At 35.2% G+C, this 14,041-nt stretch overlaps 1 protein-coding gene across 2 annotated transcripts in view; it reads left to right on the plus strand.

The window, feature by feature from the left end:
* The window catches only part of LOC132258209 (C-terminal-binding protein), a 45,740-nt gene that overhangs the window by 14,252 nt on the left and 17,447 nt on the right, over positions 1-14,041 (plus strand). For both annotated transcript variants that reach the window (XM_059755410.1, XM_059755409.1), the window contains exon 2: positions 2,233-2,275. The gene's annotated coding sequence lies outside the window, so the exon portion shown is untranslated. The remainder of the gene's footprint in view (positions 1-2,232; positions 2,276-14,041) is intronic.

The raw sequence follows: 14,041 nt of genomic DNA on the forward strand, positions 1-14,041 counted from the left end.
AGAAGACAGATTCCTTTTCCTTCCTTCTTCTCTCGTATGTAATTGTGTGTGTGTGTGTATGATTGGTATATTAAAAATAAATCATTTCTAGGCCATTTCCGTTGAAACCAGTATCATAAGTTCGTCTTTATTATATTGATTCTTATTGAATCGTTTGCGAAATGCGTAATGTGGAATCTCTTATGCTTCAATGCTGCTCACATGAGTACAATTCACATACGCCGCGCAACACTATATAACCAATCATATACTCGGCAATTGGCAATACATTTCTCCAATCTCTGAAAACATCCGCTTATAGTGTTTCGTGTGCGAGTTGTACTTCGACTATTGTGTAGTGTCGAATTGTCAAACTGTCTCAAATTCAATCGAACATTGCGAGGTATTATTATATAAAGTAAATTGCGCAACTCATTGAAACATATCAATAATAGCAATGTTTAGTTTTAGAATTATGCTTTCGTGCGCGCTCCTGTGGGATTTTATAGCTTCACAGTTTCCGTCTCACTCTGACATTGGCTCATTATTGGTGGATGATCACTTACTTTAGACGTGGCAAGGTGTTGGCAGTACTCATATATTAATGTATTTATACACAATACACACATACAATACATGATTTGAGTGAAATAAAACCAGTTTTAGTCTTTGCCGCGTGCATTATTAATTGTCAATGTGTTTTGAGCGGGAAATTTGGCATAAAATCTCAGAAAGGAGGAGGAGAACTGATGAAGAGGCATAATTTCACAGTAAATTGAGTTACTTCCTAGCATCAAATGATAATATTTGATATTTCAATACTAATTTTGTCTCTTCTCCATTTTACAAATGCCACAAAATCATGTTGTATTTCAATGCAACGTGACCTCAATAATGCAATGAGAGTTGATTTTATGCGAAATTGAGAATTTCCACAGATTTTTTACTCGACACTCTGACTACATACATAACTCTATATCCAGTGCAGACATTGGATTCCATTGAATGCAAGAGATACTGTGAGTTCACTGCGGTGTGTGTAGTATTTATTTATAGAATTTCATATGAACAATTGAGGAGAAAGGGAATGAACAACTATGCCATTAATGGTAAATTGTCTTGACATTCAATGAAATGGATGAAGAGAAGAGAAATTAATCAGTGTGCTCAATTTTTTGGCATCACATTTATTTATCCATATTGTGTATTATGAATGAATTCATTGAGTTGTGACTGGTGTTTTGTGCAAAAAAGTGAGATGCGAAAAGGACAAGCGAGGGACGCGATTTGTCCGGCGAAGAAGAAGAAAGAGAAGGCAAGTGTGTGAAGTGAGAGGTGTGTGGAAGTCTTTTGGAATTGAAATCATGACGTTGAATTTCTTAGTGTCAAAAGCAATCAATTGACGTCTCTCTCGCTCTCTCTCGCTCTCTCTCTGTCTCTCTCTCTTTCTCAATTTGGTAGAAATCTTTATGTTACTTTCACTATAATCGCAAAGTCGATGAGATAATGTCGGAGTATTATGACGATGTGTGTTGCTTTATTCTTCACTATTACTTCTCAAAACATCGCAGCGAATCGCGCACTGTTGTATTTTTTTTTCTTTAGCGTCATGTGAATTTTAAGGGGCGCCTCAAGTCTCATTGTGTATTGAATGAAGTGAGCTGTAATTGCAGTGAGTGTGAATGTTGAAATTCTTTAATACCGCAACTGTCTTATAGCCAGTAATTGGCATGTCTCATCGAATTTTCTCTTTGCTTTCCAGTCACTTTGACTCATTGTGGGGCGATTTTGTTCATCTAGTCGATAAAGTGCAGAGTAGAAAAAAAATTTATATGTAATGCTGATTTCCCCGCGTGACGCCTCAATTGACCTTGAATTCAATTGGACTTAATTATCAACGTAACACGTTTTAATCTTTAAACAGTGAAAACATCATACACACAGACATATTTATTGGAGAAAAATATATTTCATGCTGCCTTGCGATGTTTCTTTTTTTCCCCATTGTTTTGTGTCTAAATTTAACATATTTTGCCGAAAAAAAAATATTGTAGGAGATATTTTTTTTCCACAGTGAAATTTAAATTAATTACAGTGACATTCTCTGGGCAAATGATTAATGAGAAATTAATTTTATTATCTACAAAATGCTATTATAAACTCTTGATGATTATAAACGTTTTATACTTCTCCTATTTCACATATACACACTTTCTTATTGTTTTTTTCTTTCTATTTTTCCTATCTTTGCAGAAGAGAGATACCAAGGAGCGAAATGATATTGCTGTTGCTAAAGGTGAGTTTCATTTGCCAAAATGAATGATATTTTCTCTTTTTTTTCTTCTTCGTCTCTTCAACCGCATATATCAATTGGATTCCCGAGTTTCTTTTGTATGGCAAAAGCCCATAAAGCAGTACAATTATTACAGTGTCGCATAAGCAAAAACGAGTCTTTCAGTTCAATTCATGTTGACATTTAATGCTCAAGTTGATCTCGATTTTGCAATAGAAGTGAAAGGCATTTGTAATAATTCACTAATAATCACTGTGAATTTACTTTTAACAGAGATCAATATTTGGCGGTCGAGTGCTTGTCTATTCTCATTTATTTACAAGTCCCGATAATGGCAAAATCTCTTTTAACGCATGATCCACTTCAACATGATGACGATGACGAATGTTGTGTTTATCTACATGCATTATACATTTGAATACTTAAATACATATATGGAAAATTTCCCATTGCATATTTGCTGATAGAGAGAGAGAATTTCAAGTCAATAAATGGTAATTTATATTATGCACATATCTATATATGATACAATTTATTGAGCATATTGGGAGTGGGGAGGGGAAAAGTGTCTATGGGAAAATTTTCATTTAACGAATATGACACGAGATTGGTAACTGTTGTGTATATAAGTAATTATTGATATGTCGCTGAGCTTCTGCATGCAATCTATACAGGCGCTTATGTTTAGGTGAAAATCAATACATGACGCTGCATCATGGCACGATTGAATTATGTTTTCCATTTTGAGCCTTACTTGTGGAATTTGTATTGCACAATTGCAATAATAATAATAATTATTATTATTATCACAATCGTGTGCGCCATATCGATAGGGGTTGATATTGAAATGGAGTGTCAGCGGTTGAATTGTAGTAAATAATGAGTGACGATAGAGAAGCATTGGAAGCTTGAGATGAACATTCATTCATTTGGTTAATTTACCATTTTCTCAGAACGGCAAAATCCCATTTCCTTGTTGAGTGTGTGAATAGAACAGTGCAGACAGGGCTAAAGGTAGAAAGATAAATTCTCATTCACACATTTACGCGTGCATTTTATTGATGACTTTTGTGTCTCACTCTCTCTGTGTATGAAATGCAAAATCGCAAATAGTGAACTGACAATTGTGAATATTGTAATTTCTCTGAGTGTGTATGAGCATCACAAAATGCAGTTTAATTACACAGCAGTAACAGTATTCAATTTATTGCGTGCTTATTCTTGTGCATTCCAATGTTTTATGTCAGGAACGGAAACAGTATTTTCTATCTCTCTTTTCAATGATTATGTGAGAATAAAAATTTTTCTATTCTGACACATTCTAAAATATAGTGATTGTATTTTATATCATACATTTTTTTCTCTGTCTGAATAAGCAATTCTTCAATCTCCATGTTGGCTTTTTTGTTGTCTGCAAACAACTCACAATTCCACAGAGAAATACTTGCATTCATTACTATAAGTTTGATGATAGTGTGTGGTAATCAATGACAGTGCTAAAAAATATGCTAATAATGCCTTGATTTAGTTTTATTCCTATTAGATTGGAGAAAATGTGTATCTTGTCAAACGTGAAATGCATTTTGTATAACTATAATCCCTCACAAATAATACGCCAAGTAAATTCGTGAACAATGGAAAATGTAGTATATACGAATGAAAACAATTATTTCTCCCCAAACTCAAATGCTATTTGTGCACCCCATTCATTTACTCTAACCCGGCAAAATGTTCGAACTATACATCCAATCTCTCGTGCTCCTCTCAACCCCACGCCGCCAACTGTTCCTGGGGTGGAGTTCGATGGGGTCAAGCGCAAAGGACGGAGCGCGCGCAAAATTGTATAATGTACAAATGAGAGTGAAAGAGGGATGTTTCCGTGTGGAATGACACAGAGGCATCTCTGAGGGTTGCGGAGGGTGGAGTGGCGCGCTTGGTAGATTGGGTAGCATTTGTTTTTGTGTATAAATACATGTTAATTGATATGGTCGATATAATTTTTGGATATGTGTCTCTTGCTGCTGCTGCTGAGTTGGGTGTAAAATTAAATACAATTGAAATCCTCGCTTCCATTGGCAGTGGAAAATGAAATTTTCATTGTGGTTGAAAATGGAATTGTAGTTTCTCGTGCAATGAGATGATGAATGTGTGTTGGAGATTCAAGGGAGGGAGTGTGGATTTCAGGGAGATTGTGAATATATTTGGGTAAAACTTGTTTCATAATTCGATATACAGACAAGGGCTTTATTGGTGTTTTCTGGAGTGAAGCCGACGACCATGTTATATTGAAAAGTGAACAAATATTGATATAAATTTATCTACCATTGCAAATGTTCGTGAAAAGACGTATTTTACATTTTCTCATATTATTATTATTATTATTATTATTATTATTATTGCTTATAAATGTAAACAAATCCGGGAGATGATATGACGATGCGGTGAAATTTTGTGCTATGTTTTTCATGTATTTATAGAGGTTTGGTGCGCTTTGTTTCCGGATACAGCATGAAAGTGCTAAAGGGAGAGGGATATATGGATGTGGGATGAAAGAGGTAGAGATATTCTATGGATTTATGACGATTGTGCGCCGTAAATTTTCGTGAAAATGATAGAAAATATAATACTGTACATTTTGGGTTGATTTCATACATAATATGTATAATACATGTAATATTGTGTGCAAAAGTTTTTCTCTTTTTCACCCTCACGCTGCGCGCGATTTGTGATAAAGAATAAGTGTTGTATCATGTGCAGAGAGAAAAAAAGGGTTGAATTAGCAGCAGAGGGTGTGAGTGTAAGAGGGATGAATATTTTTGCCGAATGCCGATGAAATTATGAAAGAGGGTTGTAAGACATTCGTTTTTTTTTTTCCTCACACTGTGAGACTTTTATGCTTGCATCCCAATGTACACAATAATAAGTAATATAAAGTTAAGTGCAAAAGTTTTCCGACTTGCGGAGTGGTGTTTAGAAATTATTCCTCCCCTTTGCGCGCCGTTGCCTCGTGTGCACACAGACATTTTGTAGATGTATATGTATATATGACGGTGAAACAATAATTTATGGTAATTACTCTTTGAGAAAAAGTTTATGCAAGCACTTTTGCTGACTTTTTCGCGGCAGTGTCAAGGGTGAGAGTGAGAGAGTGGGAGAACGTGTGGTGAGATGCGCAAAGTTGTGAGTGGGTGTGGAAAATCTGAGAAATAGTTTCAAAAGCGAAGCCATAACTTGGTATTCGTTACGTACGTTATATGCAATTGCAAGCGTGTATGTCATTTCCTGCGGGTAGTTGAATAATAGTAGTTTGTACGAGATAAAATGGATGAAATTATTCTTTAATTACACTCTTAAGTAAACTTTTTATCATTTCGTCCCAAAATATATCAAAGAATAATGAACTTTTCACGAGTATCAAGAGTCAGAGAGAGAAAGGAAACTTTGAGTTCTCAAAGTGTGTGTGTTCAGGAAACATATAGAAAGCATATAATTATAGGTCATGGTCCTTGATAAGGATGCACATATTGAAATCATGATTACACAATACACAAGTCTATCATAAGTCTACGGGATTAATAGATTTGCATAGAATGTCGTCTGAAAGCATGCATAGATATTTGAGAGAGGGTGAAGTGAATCCTCACGTAAGCAAATTACCAGCAGTTGGGAAAGTCACCAAAATAATTATTCAATAAATATCTAAATGTGATTTACATTTGTACATTATTTGTGCTGTCTGGGGTTCCAGAACATGGGTATGTGGATTTGAAACATACACATTTCTGTGGAGCCGAACATGCGACATCATATGAGAGAGAATTACACATGGTGAAGAGCGAAGTGAAATCACATTGAGAGAGGGGCAGATGCAAGGTATATACATATATACAGGCTTATGGATATGCATACTTGTACATATATTACAGGGGTGTAAATATGTAGGTATGTATGTACGTATTAATGTACGAGGATCTTGTTTATGCGGATTGAGAGGGGATTAGACGAAGACCAGAAGGAGCTGCACGGGACAGATAGGGAAGGGTGGAAAGTGATGTTAAATGTGTAAGATGAGAGATGGCTTAGCTACTAGAGAATGGGATGCCAAAGCTCTGTGAGCGGCAGAGACAGTAATCATGATTACCACAAAACTCAATGTGTGCTGTGTATATGTAGAAATTTATATTGAGAAATTCCACAAATTAAATTTGAAATCTCTGATTTTCTATGTCAAATTAGATAGGAAAGTGCTTTTCTTAAAGTGTGCAACTTGCACTGAAAATTGAATTGTGGGGAAATTGGAAAATTGCGGCTATTTTCTTCTGTCGACACGTGGTAATAATATTGCTTAATGATGATGCGACAAGAGAGAGAGAGAGAGACTTATTGAGTGAATGTGTGTATACAATGTAATGAGGGTGGACTATCTGTCGGGCGTTTTGAGTGCCTATTTTATATCTACAAGAAAAGTTATAAAAAAAAAACTTTTTTGTTGAAAGAACATTAGAGACACTGCGGCATTGTCTTCTTTTCTTATATGGAAGAAAAGAGTTGTTATGGAAGAAAGTTGAGTCGTTACATTTTTTTTTCTTTTACATGATTGTGTAATTTGTAATATTTATTATTTCATCTCAACGACATTATTCTTCATTCTTTTTCTTCACCAGCAATTAACATTGCAATTATCACATTTACGAGACAAAATTTGTGACTTTTAATAATTTGTTTAAAAAACTTTTGTATTGTGAAGAACACACGAAAGTTTTTTTTCTGATTGTTCAGAAGTTGGTTTATATCAAAATATTCTGTCGTTATTCATCGCTTTTCTCTCAATTAGTGACTCCTAAGCAATGATTTTTCCAGAGTTTTTAATCTTCTCCTGGAATATGAGGAACTTTTACTGAATTTAATGATTTTATTTAAATTCTAAAGAGCTTTTGTTGTGTTTTTTTTCGCATTTCAATGAATTCTATGAAATATTACTCGAGTGAATATGAAACATGAAAATTTTCTGAAGAATGTAAAGTGAACAAAAAAAGATCTCCAGTGGATGATGTAAAAGACACAAGATATCCAGCATTCGTCCCATTTTTCCACCTACACTCGACATTGTTCTTCCAATATACATATATTTCTTCATAAAGCATCTCATTTTATACTCTTTTTTTCCATCTCTTCGCAATTTATCTACCTATAGTTGAGTTGCTATGGAGATTGTATTGGACACAGTGTGAATATAATAAACTCCACAATTCTGGCAAGAGGTGAAATGGAGAGAAAAGGGCAATCGAGGTGATTGGAAAGTGAGTGAATGATAATCAAAGTGTTAATATTCACACTTTAATGGAAATTATTGTTAAATTTTCTATAAAATTCAAGTTAAAGACACAATATTTCTTTAATATATCATATTACATGTCTTTCGTGGTTCAAATGGAAATTGATACGTGATATCTGTGCTTCATTATCAATCTTTTGTCCTGAAATACATTGTGAAATGCATTTATTTGCACTGAAGGCTGCACATATCTTCAATTCGTAGTCATTAAGCATTCATAGGATTTCCCATTCGTTTCACCCTCGTTTGTGCTCTTGTTGCATTTTAGGGTAAACATAATTTAAATAGCGGAAGGAGAGATTAGAAAAGTTGACAACAATTCCCCTGAAATTTCCCTAATTCCCGTTCCTCATGTAGGCAGAAAATCACATGTATAACTGTGTCCTGGGTGAGAAGGAGGAGGTGGAAAAGGCAGGTGGAGTGGGTGCAAAGAGGAAAAGTGGGATGGCATAAATTAATAAAGTTGTGGAAAACAGGAGCAAGGGTGAATGATGGTGAGCGAGAATGTCGGGGATGATGCAGAAAATATAGCGACTGGCAAGCTCATTCTCTGTCTATAAAGTTTTGGGTTGGCGTATTGTTTGTGGGTGGCACTTTTAAATGGGTTGAATGAGAGCAACTTTTGTCCAGGAACAAATGTGAACTTCCACCCTTTCTCTCTCTCTCTCTTTCCTTCTCTTGCTCGCGCGCAAAGCAAATATGAATGGTTGGGTGTCTGATGGAAAGTAGGTACATTACATGTATTTTGAGCAGTTTATGTGTGTGCATACATTAGCGTCGATGCGCGCAGTCAGTCAACATTTATTATGTTGGAATTGGGATAAAGTTTTCAGTTGTACGAATAGTATGAAAATTTCTCAGTATTCACTAGGTAAACTGTTTTCCCACTGAAAGTGCCACCGTGAATGTATATTGTGATTTTTTCCGCAATCTATTCACTTTACTGTAGAGAATTACGATGTGATAATGAAATTGTTCTATATCACATCCGAATTCATGCATTAAAGCATAATTTTTTTTTTTAATTAATTGTGGTTTTTAATGTGACTTAATATCATCAGATCAATTAATCCTATTACTCTTTGTTATTACACTTTTTTCCTCTCTCTCTCAACTGTGTGGCGTATAAAATACACTCGACATTTTTTTTCCTCCACCTACTAACGTGTGTCTCTTCGCACCCTTGCATTACACACGCTATAATTTACGCTCAAATATCGCTTTCATCGGAAACATGCGACAAAGGGAGAAAATGTAGAGGTAAAAGTACTCTGTCCATGCTCGCATGTGTACAACTTTTCATAGCGAAGTTCATTCAATATTAATAATAGAATAATGTTTGAGGTATCTTATGTTGGTCTACATATAACACTTAACTTAGCGCGCTTAATTGGTTTTTTTTTTTCTTTGGAAAAGTACTGAGATTCTTTTTCTTTAATTTTTGCCACTACTGAAGGAATTCAGAGAGATTTAAAGTGGCGAAAGGAGAAGATTAAAACAGTGTCATAAATAAATGTTTCACCTATTGATGAGAGAAGTGTTGTGGGATATTACGACGATGTGATGGCAAGGAGCCATTCCTCAAGGAAAACTTATTTAATGTGATTTATGTACAATAATTGCTTAATTAAACTTTCAGTAATGTAATATTAGTCTGCTGTGAAATTAATGCTATCGTGGAAAACTTTTTAAACGTCGATATCTTCATCCATTCACCCTGAGTTCGTAGTCACTCACTCAATTTTCACCCAGTTGTGTGGGGGTTGGTGAGAAGAGTGCTACCACCACCCACAATCGGACTGGTTCTCACCACTCTTTCTCAACTGTGTTCTTATACTCATCTCCTGTTTGGTGTACATAAAGGAAGGGGAGAGGAAGGGGATCCAGAATACGCTCTTGTACATAACATACTCAAAGGAGAGTTGGAACAACTTTCCAACAAAGTTACGAGATTTGGGTTATGGATCAAGTTTATATGGAGTTTGTTGGAAAACTTTGTTCAACTTTAAATTGTTATTTATTAATTAAATATTGATTCAATGTGGATAATATATGTATGTATGCTTTAGCCAAACTACCTTATAATAAAATGTTCTTGTATGTACGCATATTTGTTTGGGGAGGGAGGGAGGGAGGGAGGGGGTTGGAAATTGTTGAGAATAATATGGAAAGCTGTGTGAACATTATATGCAAATAGATGAGACAGAATTTAATAATAAGAAGATTGCAATATTCAAATATTTCTAACTACTAGAAAATTATTTCAACTATAGTTGATGGAGATTTTTAGAATGTTGCAAAGTTTAAGGCAAAACTAATGCTTGGTTGATGATGAGTAGATGATGCAAATCAATACCTGATATTTGGCATTACTTTTCGAACATCGCTTGAGTTCACTTGCTGGGATTTGTGTTCTCTTTTGGACGCCGCCACTTAAAAGTTTGGAATTTTCGTCATTCTTGTAAAAAAGTTTCTATGTCTCACTCACTGTCTGTTGCATCCGCCACCGTGAAAGCGCAGATGTTGAACTCTTGAGGGGTGGGTTGGGGAGAGAGAGAGAGAGGCTGTGTATGGATATTATGTAGTATGAATGATAGTTACAAAATTGCTGTATAGAATACAGCGAAGAATATTACTTATACGGTGAAAGGGAGGGTGATATGGCATGCGATGGGAAAGTTTGAAAGAAAAAGCTCACTTTGAAAAGTTTTGTACCGAAAAAAGAAAAAAATTGTTTGAGAAAAGTTTTCTGAAACAATCTTCTTTCTTTCCTCTTTTCTTCCTTCATACAACTTTTGGCTTTATATGTATGTAATGTTATGTAGAAAATTCATCTTGCCACCTCTCCTTTCACTCTTTGTTGAGAGAGAGTCTTGTTGAGAGATTATAGTATTCTTTTTTTTTCTTTCCCCTCCTCGAAAAATATATAAATCTCCGTCAGGGAATTATGTTTTTGGAGTGTGGGAGAACCATTGGTGGATTTTTAATTAACCGAAACTGCCATTCACAATGCAAATTATCCCTAGAATGAGATTCTGTCTCTTGAATTGCTTGCTGTTTTGGCTATATTTGAAAATTTACAACTTTCTTGTATTCTGCAAAACTTGAGATATAATTGACGGAAAGTTATTTTACAATGTAATCGGAGTTTTCACTTGTGGGGAAGAACATTCTCTACAATTAGCATGTAATGGAGTTTAGTTTCAGTTTGAATTAGAATATATTGCTGGGGAAAGTGGTGAAATTTCCAGATACATTTCTACCAAGTATTTACATAATTTTTAGGGGTTGTGAAACATTGTGAATAAAAACCAATCAATTTTTTTCCCCCAAAAGAAGTGGATAATAATTAAAGAGAATGTCAGGTTACATTTCGGTGGTTTAGAACTTTTTCTAACCTCTTTTATTATTATTTTTATTTAGAAAGTATATTTGTGTGGTATTTTTTTGGGTGTTGGAAGACCGAAAAAGTACACGAAGGGGAAAATTTCATTAAAAAGTCGAAAACCTAAAAAACATTTTCATATTCCACGCGGATTTTATATACGTATACAGATAACAATTTCATTAATTATAACTGCGAAAACTTTCTGTTATTAAAAGTTTTTGGGCTACCCGTTCTTCTGTCTCTCCACGACGCTTTTGACGTTGGCACCTTCCACCCCCTCACAATTCTGGCTGACAGAGAGAGGGCGAATTTGTCTCTTTCTGCGCCTCGCTGTGCTTTCACGCTTGGTCTCTGGAGCTCCACGGCAGGGCGAAGTGTGTGGTGTTGTACTCCACTTTGGCTTCCAACACACAGATATACATATATATTTATATATAGTACAAAATATTCTACACAATTCCGTATAAACATTCGACGGTGAATTTGTGTGGTTGACTGGTGTATGATTGTGCAGAGAGTTTCTTGTGCGACGCTGGCTGGGTTTGGGGGTTGTGTGTTAGTGGGTGGCTTTTTCAATGTAGCTGCCTCTTGCCCATATAGTGAAAATTTAGCTGATAGAATGAGAAATGCGAGGAGGATGATGAAATCGACCGTTTCCCGGAATACTCCCTTACACAACACACAGTGGCAAACTTCCATCACCCACTCTCGCTCCCCCATCCCCGTCGCCACCCCCCAAAACATTAAATGCCAAGAGTTTTCTCTGTGTGCACTGTGTGTGTGTGTTGGGGGCTTTTGGGAGTGAAACTAAAGTTTTTGGAACATCAGCTCCATCATAAATAATTATTAAATTAAACTGAACTTTTTGACAACGACAGAATAATAATAATTTTAAACTCATACATAAGTCGAATTATGGTACTAAAATAATAATACTCATCCCGAGAGATGAGAGTGAAATCTTGGTGGGTGGCAATTGAGTGTGAAATTCAATGAGTGAGACATTGAAGGAATTGAATGTAAAATTCGCCTATCGATCTCCACAAAATACACGCGAATGGGATAAAAGAAAGGGAAAGAAAAAATTTGTAGCAAATGATGGATAAGGTGAAAATATGTATGGTGACTGGGAGAGAAACAATGAAGGGAATTAGACAAAAGGGAGGAAATTATGGGGTGACTAACAAACTTTCCATGAACTTTGTGTCCCTTCTCTCAGCTAAGCGCTTTTGGTTTATAGCGTGGCTTTTTTTCGGTATTTCTTCTGTCTCTCTCTCTCACACATTGTGTAAATTTTCATACAAGAGATTTGTGGTTGATGAGAGAAGGTGAAATTGCTATTGAACGCATACAGCATGGGCAATTTTGATTAATATTGCAAAAATACTGTATAGAAATACACTAAAATATTAATTTGCAAACGGCATCGAAAAGAGAATGAATGAAACACGTTCATATGTACATCTGTATAACGATGCGTATATTTTGCGCATAAAACACTGCGTGTTTTCTGTAATTGCGCGATGCGATGGTAACAGATAGAATAATATTCTTAATGTGATGAGTAAAAATATATACTATATGGAGGCAGATTCTATTGGGGGATGAATTTGTATGGAGTTTTTGTATAAAACAACAGCTTGTAATGCAGACAATTTAATTTTTGCGCTAATTCAATTACACAATCGCAATTAATTGTCCGTTTGTACATCATTGTTTCCACTGTGCGTCTCATTTTGCTATGACAGTGCCATTAAATTCACTTCAATAAAATGTTCAATGTCTGTTTCTTGGCTATTCATACTATGAGAGTGTCTATCCATTTGGAGAAAGGACGACATTTTCAGACAGAGAGAGAGAGAGAGTAAAAAGATCATTCTTAGCGAGAGGAAGTTTGTATAGAAAAGTATTGTTGTAGCAGAAAATTCACGAGTGCTTTAAACTTATTCGAATATTTGTCTGAAATGTTATTCTATCTCTACATATTTTAATTGCATATTTCACAGTAATTAATATGTGTTGTTAATGAGGGTAAAATGTTCAAAATCATTGTCTTTATATGTAATTTAGAATGATATTTAAAACCAATTAAATAAATGAAGCTAATGTTAAATCAACAAAACCAACTATTGTATTGATAACAATCACTACTAGATAGTATTTAAATATTTTAACCACTGATTTTATGGTTTGCGATTGACTAATAAACTAGTAATAATAGCATTTAAAATATTTATAACATATTTCACGAGAAAATATGTACATTATGCATAGCATATTCCATAATCGTCTGCTCTTTAGTTGACTGCACAGCGGTGTTCCCCGGAATGATATGGCCCGCGTGTGTATTGGAGAAATATAATATTACATCGAGTTACATTCATATTGCACATTCGTATACATTTATCGGGGTGGCCGTGAGGGTGTGGGGGAGACAGAAGCGATTCGCCGGCGATGAGATTTTGCGGGGTCGGACGAAAGGAGACGCTGTGTTGTGTGGGGTTGAGGAGGATTTCGTTTGTATCATGCGGATGTTTATTGGGTGGACATCAACCTTCGTCCTTCCCTTCGCTTTTTGCTTCTCACTGTGCATGAATGTGTATGTTATATATGGAGTATATGTACATAGTGTATTCCATTGAAAGCAATAATAATAGATGGCGATTCGATATCTAGGTGTAACGTCATGGAGAATATAAATGGATCGATTGGGTTAATGCATGGAAAAGGGCTGCGTTGGAGGGCCGAAGAGAGATGAAGAGGCTTAGTATTGTGATGGTATATCTGTTTATGTTTTTTTTTGCGCTTTATGAACACATTTTAATAGATTTAACGATGTGATGCTGGTGATTATATTATAAATTGAATGTGTGAAGATAGAATTACTTTGATTTGCTTGGAGAAAAATGAAATGAAATGAATTTTATGTTTATGACCATGTTTTGTTTAGTCAAACATCCAAATTCAAAGGGTGAAATATTCTAAGAAATATTGATTTCTTTTAAGTTTCTATTTGAGTGTATCTTGAAGGGTTCTTAAGAACAAC

Source organism: Phlebotomus argentipes, unplaced genomic scaffold (genome assembly GCF_947086385.1).
Source record: "Phlebotomus argentipes unplaced genomic scaffold, Phlebotomus argentipes genome assembly scaffold_4, whole genome shotgun sequence".
NCBI lineage: Eukaryota > Metazoa > Arthropoda > Insecta > Diptera > Psychodidae > Phlebotomus > Phlebotomus argentipes.